Below are 13,306 nucleotides of genomic sequence, written 5' to 3'. Positions count from 1 at the left end.
TCAGTACTCCCAGTTCCCAATTGATCAAAGAAGCAGAAAAGTTAGAGAAGTACAGCCACAGGATAAAACCAGAAGACAGCGCTCACACCATCCGTCGACAACCACAGGAAAAACGCTTTGCTGAAAGCCACCATACACATGTCAAAATACTAAATTATTCCAATATGAGAACTTCCTCACTCAATACAGCTTCCATTTCAATTCATTCTCTTTTTTTGTAAAACAGGCCGCTCATTTTGCTGACAGTGTGACATTTGCTTTGTGAGGAAGAGATGCTGGCCCACTGCGGGCCCGATCACACTGACAGGCAGCGGCATTGTGGGATATCTCCATCACTCTCCTCCAGGGAAAGCTGGATCCTTCACTCTGCCATTCACTCTCCATGCGCCAGCCGGCCCTCTGGCTACTGCTTATACATGTATGATAATGAAATGCCACATTCTTCATTCTAATTGCATCTTGGATTTTAAAAGGGCAAAAAAAAAAGGCGCTCTTGTGAAATAGCGAGAGAGAAATGCACAGCAGCGTAAAGGAGAGTTTAGAGCTGGAAAAATAAGCACGAGCGTGGACCCAACCCTAGGTGGCAACAAAGGCCTGTGGCGTGTTAATGCAGCTGAGTTGGAGACCCCTGCTGCCTTACAGCGACACAATCAAACCCCTTCCCTTCTGTTTTTTCTTCTTCCTCCTTCCCACCCACACGACACGCAGCAAACTTCATAAAGTGGGATTAAAATAAAGCTGTGCAGGGAGGAAAAAAATATTAAAGAAATTCACAACGCTGCTTTTACTTTAATAAGCTTTAGCATCCTTTATCAAGCTGGCGCAGTCCTCAAAGAATTAGCCGGCTAATTAGTATGACTTATTTCTTTATCGCGTTTTCTGCTTTCATTGTGTTTATTTGTGCGCGTGTGTGTCGGTCGAATGCACGGCTTTTATGTGCTAAAAGGAAACGGAGCGGCTTTAAAGCGGCCGTGGTTTGAATCTGCAGTCCCGCAGAAGACAGATTGATGTCCCGCGATGATGATGAAAACACGCAGCGTGTAAGGAAGCAGGAGAGACATCTAGAGAAAATGAAGCGCCGTGGCTTGAACCGATGGGTGTCTTCAGGCAGACAGGAGAGAAAAAGAGAGAGCGCTATCAGGCCCCGGGATTATTCATGACTCCTCCTCACCATCTCTCTTCATAGAAATGCTGGGAAAATATTTACCAGTCAGAGTAATTTGATAAAGCTGCGCTGGCCCAGAGAAGGCTAGTCGTGCGTATAGACACAGTTTGGAGGAGGTTTTGCTCCACACCACCTTTTCTGGCCTATTAAAAAAACATCTGACTTGTATTTCAACTGATCAAAATATATTAACATTTAAATGAGATGTTTAATGAAGTTCTTAATATTAAATGTATTATACCACAGGCTTATTTACTTAAATATGTGCATTGTTGTCTATTTATTTGTTACTAAGCACATTATAAAAATAAATGAGAGTTTAATGGCATCAATCTGGGAAACTCTGGAGAATTTAAAAACATTTAAAAACAAAAAGCTCTTATCCACCTTGTAGCTCAATATCGTCTGGATCAGCCAATCAGATTAGAGCTTTCCATTATTATAAGTGCAGTCAGCAAAAAGACTGCGAGCGTGCATCTAAAACGGAGTAATCTGATTCAGTAAGTTTCTTTCTCTTTTTTTTCTGGATAGAATTGGATTTCAATTTTTTCAACAATGACATTAAATGAAAGGACACAGCATGCGAGGCCATTGAACTGATCAGAAGTCTGTGTACACTTACATATGTGCAAACTAATTCTGTCCTGTTCTATTCAGATAATTCGTCCTTCTTTAAATTTTTTACATTTTTATTATTAATTCTGAGTGACATTTAACAAAGCAAGAACATTTTCTCTCTTTTAGTTTGAATAGAATAAAAGATAAAAGCAGTAAAAAAATTATATATATATACACGCATATCTATCTATCTATCTATCTATCTATCTATCTATCTATATATATATATATATATATATATATATATATATATATATATATATATATACATACATATATGTGTGTGTGTATATAGTGGATCACCACATGATTACTGATCAGATGTGGCATTATTTGTAACTTCAGGTGGTTTCTAAAACTAACATCTGTCAGTGTTGTTTTATTCTGTCGTACTTAGACTTTTATATTTTCGCAGTTGTAGCTCCCTGTCATTTGAAGGAAAGCGTTGACTGAGTGCTTGACAGCTGATATTGACCAATCCATTTGCGTTCAGTTCACGAGCAGTGGGCCAATCAGAAGAGCTTTATGGCAGGGCAGGCATTGTGGGCTTTATTTACTGCAGCAAGTTGACATGACTACTGTTTTAAACCATTCCTGAGCGGTGCGTTTGCCATTTTCAGGTGCAAGTATGCATTCTGCGTGAATGTCTCCTATATCTGCACATCCGGTGAATGAATTTCGAGACCTGCAATTTCAAATTCAAGCAGGTTCAAGCACTTTATCCAAAATTCAAGCACTTTTCTAACCTTGAAAACACTATATTAAAAATCAAGCGTTTTTCAGGATTTCCAGCACCCGTACAGACCCTGATATATGTATATATAGTTATAGAAGAGGTACAATTTGTAATTTTTATTGTTGATCATCACTTGCCGCCTTTAACCATTTAGGCTGTGCAAAAAAAAGAAAAGAAAAAAAAAGTTTGTTTTTGGATTTTCTGAGTGCGTGTGAGTGACCTTTATACACTTACCTTGATGTGTCTGAGAAAATCAAATTATGCACATCAGCTCTCAGAACTACATGGAGTAAATAAATACAAAGACTGTGTATTTATGCACCATCAAATGTGGTTATAATGGAGGTCAATGGGGCAAAAACAGCCAACAACAGTAAATTAAGGATAACAAATGAAAATCTAACAATGTATCAAAGCCAATGTTGTTACTAATCGTTCACACGTCCAAGGCTATGATAAAAGGTAAAAAAATACAGTCCACAATTACTCTTCATATTGAAAATATGTCATTTTATATGTTTTTCACTAAATCAGTGACATCATTTGCGAATTTGGCAATTAAAATGTTAAAATCCTGTAAGTTTCTAAACAATTTAGTAGTTTAGATCAGGACTGAGGTTGATAAACAGATTTATGAAAAAAACAATTATCTGATGCATTTCTACAGCAGTTTAATTCAGTGGATGTTTTCATCTTGAACATAACAAAAGGGGAGTCAATTTGAACAGTGCACAAGGGTTTGTTTTCAGAGTTAAGCCTTAAAACTTCACTTGAAGCTGAGTACTAGAATATTGCTAAATAACTATCAAAATATGAAGTTGTCATAATGGCAAAGACAAAATAAATTATTTTGTTTAAAAATATCACACACACCCCTTCTGCAGAAAAAAAGAAAGCCAATTGAAAAAAGCTGTCCATTTTCTGGGTTTCTACAGCAAGCTGACAGCCATCTACACGAGCACATAAACTGACTGTGATGCCGGTCTGTAAGCACAATTCCAAGGACGTGTGTGTGTTTCACCATAGTGGATATGACACAATTGCATTCAGTCATAAACACTGGCTTCATTAGGCAGCTGAAGCTGTGCGTTACGCGCTACATTGAGCAACCTCTGGCCCCATCGCCACCGCCTCCTCACACACAAAACTCCCAGCAAAACCCAATCACCACAAAGCACAATTAAATTTCATGACTATGCATATTTGCGCTTCCCATTTTCATTTATTACAAAGGGCATTCATTAATCTACATTTTTTTTCCTAGAGAATGGATTTTCATTTTAGTGAGGTGTGACAGATACTGAGGTGAACTTACCCAGAGATGGCTAATTAAATCAGCAGTAAAATGCACAAGCCAGAGAATTTTTCTCTTCTTTTTTTCTCTTCTTGCATCTGATAAGAGCCAGTGGTGCGGGGAGGAGGTGTAGTTATATACAGAGTGAAAAAAAAAGCTACTTTCTCTCCATTTCCAATTTCAGGTGAAATATTAAATCACAAATAAATGTAAGTGCTCAAACTCTGCGAGAAAATTGGTTACTTGGCTACATGCATGGATGGAGGCTCTCTGTAAATGAATGGATAGCGAACTAAAAGCTAAACAACACCCACCATGAAAGCAGCAGAAATAAAGAGCACGCTAATAAAGTAGCGACTAAAACACGCACTCGCAGGTGAAAACATATGAGATGCATCTGCCGAGCAGCAAACACCAACACTAAAAGTGCATCACGGCTTTAAATGGTTCCCCCCCACACACATTAGAGCATGATGTGTTTTAAATAGATTCTTTTCTGAAAAAAAGCCTATCGTACATTTTTATCATTGATTAATGGCATTTTATTTGAGTATCACCGTGCAGCCCTAAAATATGTACTTATTATCATATTTTAATCGTTATGTTTTGCTACTATCCTTCAATTGTGTAAAGGGTGTCAAGCAAGTGGGTTTAATCAGTTGTCAAAATGAAGTTTAATAATTAAGAATTAAATAAAGTGTGAATGATTACCAGTTATCTTACATATTTTAAGTACAGGTCAGAATAATAATCATTTCATTTTTACAGAAATATGTGTTACGCTGGATCACCATGGAAGTTTATTTTACCCTTATTTTGACATTTTCACAAAAGACTCTGTCAAATTTGATTGAATCAATTGCATCATGTGGGGATTAATTCATCTAATTAATCACAGTCTGATCAGACATTACATTTGGTTGAGGTTTTACCCCCCCCCCCCCCCCCCCTCTCGCCTTCAAAGAAAAATCTAATGTACAAAAATTTGCTTTATAAAGATATATACAGACATATACTGATCAACAAACTGTACAAAATAGTATAATGGTTTGATAATTTGACTGTTTTTTTTGTTTGTGCAGTGAAAGTTAATGGAGTCAGTTTGTAAGCTGCTTGGACAGAATTGTGTGTAGGTATAGTGTGTCCGCAGTCATATTGGAGTGATATAAACTCAATAAGTCTCTTTTTTTAATTTCCTGATGTTAAAATAGGACCCAAATCCCAGTGATTTTGAGGCACACAACAACGTGACGTAGGAGTGCTGTTTTCCCCACCCACCAAATTGATTGACATCTCCATAGAAGATTTTTGTAAATAAACTGGGATTAAAATATTTGTTTCAACTCTGTGATTTTTATAAGTTTAAAAGGTTTTTAAAACTGCATGTTTGTAATAACAACAGTAAAATCTCATTCTTAACTGTAATAATCACCACAGCGGTGTTAGTAAACACCGCGTGTGTGTGTGTGTGTGTGTGCGTGTGCGTGTGTGTGTGTGTGTGTACTGCAAACAGCATTTGTGTGAGACTCATCGTTTCAGAAAGGCTTGAATAAACTCCACCACAAATACATCAAATAAACTTACTTGGTATTTTTGACTAATGAGCTGTATTTCAGCTTCATCTGCGTCTGTCTCTATCACTGTGCTGTTTATCTGAGTTAACATTCGATGAGAAGCAGACATGCACGTGGGAGCGGTGGGTGGGGAGAAGCAGCTCATTTGCATTTGAAGCCACAGACTAAAAGACAGGTGCACTGTACTCAGACAGTAAAATGGGCAGATTCTGGAGGCTATAATAAATAATCTGGTGAGTATTTTGAGCCGAATCTTTACAGACTCATTCTAAAGACACCAAAAATTATCATAAAAGGGGTCAAATATGTGCTCTTTAATTTTTATTTTTTATGTTTAGAAAAAGATATTTAATCTTGAGAAGGAAAACATGGAGGTGATTAAATGACAATTGTAATGTTTAGACTATCACAACAAAAAAACAAACATTTTTTTTTTAATTTATAATTTGTTTAATGAAATAATACTTGAAATATTCCAGTTGGTGGGGTAAATTAACATGTCATTTGTTTTAATCAAGCAACTGATTCAATAATAAAATAAGTTAACAGCTCTTTAAGACTGGCCAAAGAATCGTTGGTTCAACATATTTATTTAAAATGTGAATTATTACAGAAATGAATTTGAAATGAACATTTCAGCGGTGACTTTATTGGAAATATTGGACTTTTATATTTTCTTTGAAAAAACTAAAAACAGACAATATGTGACCTTGGATCACAAAACTAATCATAGAGGTCAATTTTTGAAAATTGAGATCCTTATTTTTTTTTGATAGGACAGTATTGAGACAAGAAGCGAAGTTGGGGGGAGAGAGGGGGAGAGAGAGAGAGAGAGAGAGAGAGAGAGAGAGAAAAAAAGGCTGAACCCCCTTATCCCTTATTAAAGCTCTCTGTCCTTATCATTTATTATTATATAGTTTCATTAATCTTTTAATTAACTTGTTTATTGTGACAACAGATATTTATAATATAGCGATATATATACATGTGTTTGTTTATTATTACTTATTTTTCTGTTATCTATATGTATGTTCTGTGTTTTGTTATTGCTTTGGCAACATTGTGATTTGTTTTACAGTCATGCCAATAAAGCTCTTTGAATCTGAATCTGAGAGAGAGAGAGAGAGAGAGAGAGGGTAGGGTAGGGAAATGTCCTCGAGCTGGGAATCGAACTCGGCACGACCTACCGTACGCTACTACACCCTATGTCAGCGCGCTAATCACTAGGCTATTGCGCCAACAATTGATGCATGTTTTGTTGCCATAGGACAATATTTAGCTGAGATAAGTATTCTAGAATCTGAGGGTTCCAAAAAAATACATAAATAATAATGATAAAAAATAAAATAAAAATCCTGTGACAATTACCCTGAAGTTGTCCAAATTAAGTTTTACAAAATATCTTCATGGATGATCTTTACCTAATATTCTAATGATTTATGACATAAAATATAAACTGATATTACCCATTCAACAAAAGATATATCAATGCTATCTCACAGCAATTCAGAACTTTTTCATTTAGAGGCTAATTCGTATGAATATGTACGATCCCGTTTGACAATTTAGTATTTAATTTTGCTCACCCCCCAATTACGGTTGGGTTTAGGGGTGGGGTTGGGTGCCATGCCTCCTTTTTAGAACCAAAAATAGTTTGGCCAGAGGAGAAATGGTCGAGCCCAACTGAGCCTGGTTTCTCTCTTGGTTTTTTCTTCACTTCATCAACTGGTGAAGTTTGTTCCTCACCACTGGCTTGCTTGATTTAGGACTTGTGAAGCTGCACAAGCATGGATTTACTCTTCAGTGTTTGGACTTTCAGCAGTGAAAACTAAATCACACTGAACTGAACTTCCAACTCTGAAAACTGGACTGACACAGTTTACTAGAACTTCTATGTGAAGCTGCTTTGACACAATCTACATTGTAAAAGCGCTAGAGAAATAAAAATGAATTGAATTGAACTTGTACATTTTCATATGACTGAACTCGTACAAATTCATCCGAATTAGCCACTAAACTGATCAAATGTAAAATAGTTAAGTTTCCTTGTGAGATCAGGCATTTGAGATTTGTGGTCCAAAGTCTAATCTTGAGCTTCCAATATACAACACAATATTAGCGTTGACGCTAAAAACTAAACTTTTCCAGTGAACTATTGCTTTAAGGAAAGAATGGAGACCTCAAGAATGACTATGTGTGTGTGGCCTTTCTGTTGTGAACAGTATGCAGTCTGCTGATCCCCATTAATGTGATTTATAGCATCACACAGTCACACTCCTCTAAGGCTGCATTTGTTAAACAGTGCGCCGGTCGGTACATGTGCATATGGGAGTGCGAAAGAATCAATTTTTGAACAGATCTGTTACTATGTGGCGACATCCGTGTACTTGTTAAAGCGTTTCCCTCTGTCAGCAGATATATGGGGAATATCCCATCCGACAAAGCCGAATTAAATAAGGCACTGTATATACAGCCAAGGACTTGATGTGCTCGTCACTGTTCTGAGAAGCACCGAGGTCAGAGGGTTGTACAGTCCTGTCATGTTCAATGTCACCTTTAAGAGTGTGATAAGGCAATTCCTGGTTCTTTATTAATAATGCATGTGAAGGGAAATGCCTCCTCCTCTTCTTGTCTGGAAGAGCTACTTCACGTGTGAATAGGGCTGTAGTGCGATATGGCAAAAATGCAGTCTTAATAACTATTTCCCACATTGAACGATAACGATATATATTTCGATATAAGTTGTTAATGCGTTCAGATTTAAAAGAGTACCGCAACAATGAAAAATTAGAGGGTCTATTCAATGGCATAACATTTTTGGTCGATAAATTTCCAGTGGCCAAAAATTCGGTACATTTCTAATATTAACACACTTTTAGATTCCCATTGTTGCACATTTCTGCTGTGTGATTAGCTCTTAGATCAATATAGAGTAAAAAAGTCCAGAGCTTATCATTGTTATTGTCATCAATTTTATCGCAATTCGAAATAATATCGGTCCAGCACTACGTGCGACACCTACTTATTTCAATGATTTAAAGCATTTTAAATTATGTTAAATTTAAGCTTTATCAAAGCTAAATGAAAAAGTGGGAAGCTTTGAATATAAAATTGTGTCTAAATTATGTTAACTAAATATGTGTCTCAGCCTACATTTTTGCGAAATGTAAAATAAGCTGCTCCAGGAACGTTTCGTTGCATGTTTCAGATGACAAACCCACTAGAGGGCACTGTCCTGCAATTCTGAAATACGTTATTTAGGCCATTTCCACTCTAATATGTTTTTGGTTAAAAGTGCATATTTGTCCATCCATTTGGCCTTCTGTCCACAGAGACAGCATGTTCAGGAAACGAAAATGTATATTTTTTAGAATGTCCATAGTGAATACATTTGAAAATGCCGTTTTCGAGTTGCTTTCAAAAACAATCCTCAACGATTGCATTATCCTCAATGCAATGCAAGAATTACGTTCAGGAGGTGCGCAACAACTTTCATTTCATGACTTCAACTTAAATAGGCGGCTAATATTAACAGGTTGAGTTTAGTGAAATTAGTCAATTGTCAATCGTTCCCCAGTCCTCCATTGGCCGCACCCATACATACGTCCTCTTTTTCTACGAATTCTCTGCACAACATTAAAAACAAAACTTTGTCAACTGCACATATTCTGTATTCAGTTTCAACCCATCTCTGCTAACAGGAAGTTTAGCTGCAGAGCTTGAGTTAATTTTAGACAATCAGGCATTTGCATTTCTATCAGCTTCATCTACTTCTGCAAAAATGCTTCAATAATAGGCAAAGCATGTCACACTCAACAGAAGTTCAGTTAATATATCACCTTTAAGCAATACACATACATTTATTTAATAAAGATAAGATAAGATAATAAAAATATTCCTTTTTCACAACAACGACATTGTAAAGCAGATGTTTTGAATGCTGTCCGGTCAGTTTGCACATGCTCCATATTGCCTCTCTTCAAAGGGTGGAACATTTACTGGGGAGCTGTTGTTCAGCAGCGGAAGCAGTCAACAGCTGCAACATTTTGCCACAAAGTTTCAAAGAGGCGGGAAGTAAATAAACGATGGGCGGATATGACACTAGTAAAAGCATCTTACACCTATGCGCATGCGCAGTACTGAATGAAAGTGTTTTCAGTTGTGTTAGTGTGAATGACGGAAAGAATTGGTTACAATAAAATAATGTTGCTAAACTAAGCTCAATACTAACTCACAGATGTGAAACAAACAAACAAATAAATCCTTCAGCTCGTGGAAAACAAGCTGAAATGCATCATTAATAGATGTATAACCATAACTAATGTTTCAACAGGCAATTTTGCTGCTTCTCACCTAACAACTACAATGCTACAAAAAAAAAAAAAAAAAAAAAAAAACGTTATGATTTTTTTTCAGTTTCCTTAAAATTTCAGAAGGTTCAGCACATAAAACACAGAGCATAAAAACAAACAATCCAAAGTTCAGTCGAAAAGAAGTAGACTGCAACCGCTTTACAAAATGAGCATTGGGAGACTTGAAAGGTTCATGGCTTTGGTGGTAAATTGGCCCATTTTACCAAATCATAAAGCCTCTACATCACCGAAGGGTTTTACAGGTTCACCCTGTTACTGGGTTGTGTCGTAGAGGCATTGTAAGTGAGTTAATAAAACCCACTAAGAGCTAAGAAAGTGACCAACGGGACAGCTGAAATTTGCCATGCCATCTCCAGGGTCCTGTTTACTCAGTAAATTGGCCCCTGAGAGGGCATGAGGTATCCAGCTTGCCTAGTTAAAGTGATGGACGTGACTCCGGTGCATTGATTTCTCCTACGTCTTAACACTCTCTATCTACCTCACCGGCAAGCAGGGGTGCAAGGTATCCTCTTTCAGGACCTTGAAATGCTAACCTCTGGTTTAGACTGCATCTAGCTACAATAACTCATCCTATTTACGTCTGACCTCTCAAAGCCACACTGAACGCTTACTCGACTGGCCTTCAGAACAGTATGAGAAGGTAAACCCCCCAAAAACTTGCTACAAACTTTTCAACCAAAATGCAACTGCTTATATTAGGCTAGTAATTTCGCCCTTGACACAGTCTGGCAGCAATTGAATGTTTGATAATAATGAGTTCTAATTTCCCTTACAAATTTCAGAGCATGGTAAAGGGGACTGAGTGAGGGAATTAATCAAGTTAATTAAGCTGATTTAATTAGACTGTTTAGCAGGTCAGTCTGTCAAGACTCTGACTGACAACTGTGCTTGAAGAAAACTGTGCCAAGATCCAGAACATCACATCAGACTTTAATGCACCAAAGGAGTCACGAAAACTGAATTTGAGGATTTCTAGTGATGCTTTGACCAAAAAAGCAGCATTGAGCTTTTATCTGTTTTTAACCACTCTTATTATTTGTTTTTATTTTCTTATACTTGCCTCTTTTATTCCTGTTTATGTAAAGCACTTTAAATTGCCTCTGTGTATGAAATGTGCTATAAAAATAAACTTGCCTTGCCTAAGTGGTAACTGTAATTTCAACCAATTAAAGTTAAAGAAAAATCAAGGCCATCGATAAAATGAGTTCAACTTCGAGACAAAAGACATTTAATAAACAAGAAAACAAGGAGGAACGGGAGGAAAAATGGAGAACGCTGAGTCCAATTAGCACTGACAAAGCTAACATTAGCAACTGACCGCAGCAAGCTCGAGTCGTGCTGGAGAAATTAAAGAAACTTTCTAAGGAAAATCAAGAAGGACACAACTAGACCAAGACGTACCTTGCAAGAGGATTTTTGTGAATTGTATTATTGGATTTACTTGTCCTACACTGGCAATAAAACAGACAGTCCTGCCTATAAACTGATGACAGGCTGGATAAGTTCAGCTAGCTGCATAAGGATTGACAAAACAAAGTCAAAGATTTCACCTAATAAAAGGTCTCTTAGAAAACATAACAAAAGTGGACATGGTGCAGTTTGTCATTCAGGCAGTTGGAACAAAATTGCACAAAGTTGAAAAGTGATTTCCAAGTATCAAATGACAAAAGTGTAATACAGTGTTAGATCAAAGTGTAAAATCTCATTCAGAGTAATTTATACACCGAAAAAAAACTTATCAGCAATATTTAGTCAAAACCTTATATTTTACTCCTTTTTCAAGATTTAATATAAGTCTTTTGTGTCTCCAGAATGTGTCTGTTAAGTTTCAGCTCAAAACACCCATCAGATTTTTTATTATAGCTGTCAGAATATTGGGATTTTCTGTTCTGGACACAATGTAGCTGTTTTTGTTGCCTGTGCCTTTAACGCTAGATCTCCCCGCCCACAGTTCCCACGTGCCTGTCAGAGTGTGCCTCAATCTCCACCTCGGCTGAGTCAGATAAACAGCACAGTGACAGACATGAAGGAAGCAGATCTCATGTAACATTTGTGGGAAATACTACAGTAAGAACTTTCCCAATGATTATTTGATGTTTTTGTTTGTGGAGTTAATTCAAGTCTTTTTGCAATGATGAGTTACACACAATGTCGTTACAAAGTTCACACACACAGACACACACAGCATGCGCTTTAGCTTTGCACTGCCAATGTGACAGGATACATGTTAATATCCTCTGCTGTATGGATATTCGTTATGGTTAAAACGACATATATATTTTTTTAAACCACACTGAACTGAGCTAAACTGAACTGAACTTAAACACTACAAACTGAACTACACTGTTCCTATTTACTGTGACCTTTTATGTGAAGCTGCTTTGACACAATCTACATTGTATAAGCGCTATACAAATAAAGGTGAATTGAATTGAATTGTTAAGGTACAATATAAACCTTATTTAACGTCCACAATCCAGGATTGAAGCATCTTTTTTATAATTGTACTGACATGCGGCTGTGGTGATGAATTACAGCGATTTTATCATCTTCAACTAAGCCAATTTTACTTTATTACAAACATACACTGTTTTAAAACGGTTTTAAACTTGTAAAACTCATTCTTGATCACATTTGATGATGATTGATGATCACAGAGAGCTGAACAGATCTTTTAATCGCGGTTGCTTTGCGCACGTCCTGTCTTGTTGATTTGGTTATACGAATTACTACAGAGACATGTTAATACACAGCTTTCAATCAATTTGGTGGGCAGGGATACCAAACTCTTACGTCACGTTGCAGTGGGCCTCAAAATGGGAGGGATTTGGCCAGGAAATTAAAAAAAAGTGACTTATTGTCTTTATATAATCCCAATATGACTGTGAACACACTATACCTGCACACAGTTCTGTCCAAACAGCTTACAAAAGGTGTTTTTCATCATAGGTGCCCTATAAAGCAGAAACTACAAACTTTGTTGAGTAGGAATAAAAATGTAGTCTCAACTCTAATAAGTTAACTTATTTTAAAGAATCGCTTCTTTAAAACTAAGAGGAACTCAGGCAATAAAGTTGACAAAATGCCTCAGAGAAAAAGAGTCATACTAAATTAAAGCAATTCAAATTTAAACCTCGAGGTCAAGAAGAAACATAGTTCAAAAACAAACACAACTTAGAGTCTAATCAGCACGCCAAAACATCTCAGGATGCCATGAATGCATTTCCATAAGAGTTATAATTGCTGCAGTCGCCATGCTTTTGACCCCGAATCGAGATTGTGACTAAATTAACAATCCACAAAAGCTGTCCTTTAGGCATTTCCATTCCCGCCTGCTCCGGGTTCAGTCGGTGGCATTTCAGACGCACCACAGATCTGCTGAAATGCTTTATCATGAGGGTGAGCGGCGTTGACATGCGGGTGTAAATAAAGCTCAAACAAGCCCCTCTCCGGCACCTAACGGGCTCTCCAACTAAAGGCCATCCGTATATTGTGGCAGGACTGTCATTTTATTACCCGAATCAATTCGGCAGTCCTGCGCAGTGA

General features: G+C 37.1%; 1 protein-coding gene and 1 long non-coding RNA gene across 2 annotated transcripts in view; one reads left to right on the top strand and one right to left on the bottom strand.

The window, feature by feature from the left end:
- Nucleotides 1-1,426, top strand: part of LOC130246587 (uncharacterized) — a 40,489-nt gene extending 39,063 nt beyond the window's left edge. Inside the window, exon 5 of the long non-coding RNA XR_008839454.1 lies at nucleotides 227-1,426. This is a non-coding gene — a long non-coding RNA (uncharacterized LOC130246587). The remainder of the gene's footprint in view (nucleotides 1-226) is intronic.
- Nucleotides 1-13,306, bottom strand: part of phf14 (PHD finger protein 14) — a 162,160-nt gene that overhangs the window by 7,019 nt on the left and 141,835 nt on the right. The gene's annotated exons all lie outside the window — the stretch shown is intronic.

This window comes from Danio aesculapii, chromosome 19 (genome assembly GCF_903798145.1).
Source record: "Danio aesculapii chromosome 19, fDanAes4.1, whole genome shotgun sequence".
NCBI classification, from domain to species: Eukaryota; Metazoa; Chordata; class Actinopteri; order Cypriniformes; family Danionidae; genus Danio; species Danio aesculapii.
The sequence above is the reverse complement of the archived record's forward strand: the minus strand, read 5'-3'. Positions and strand labels throughout refer to the sequence as shown.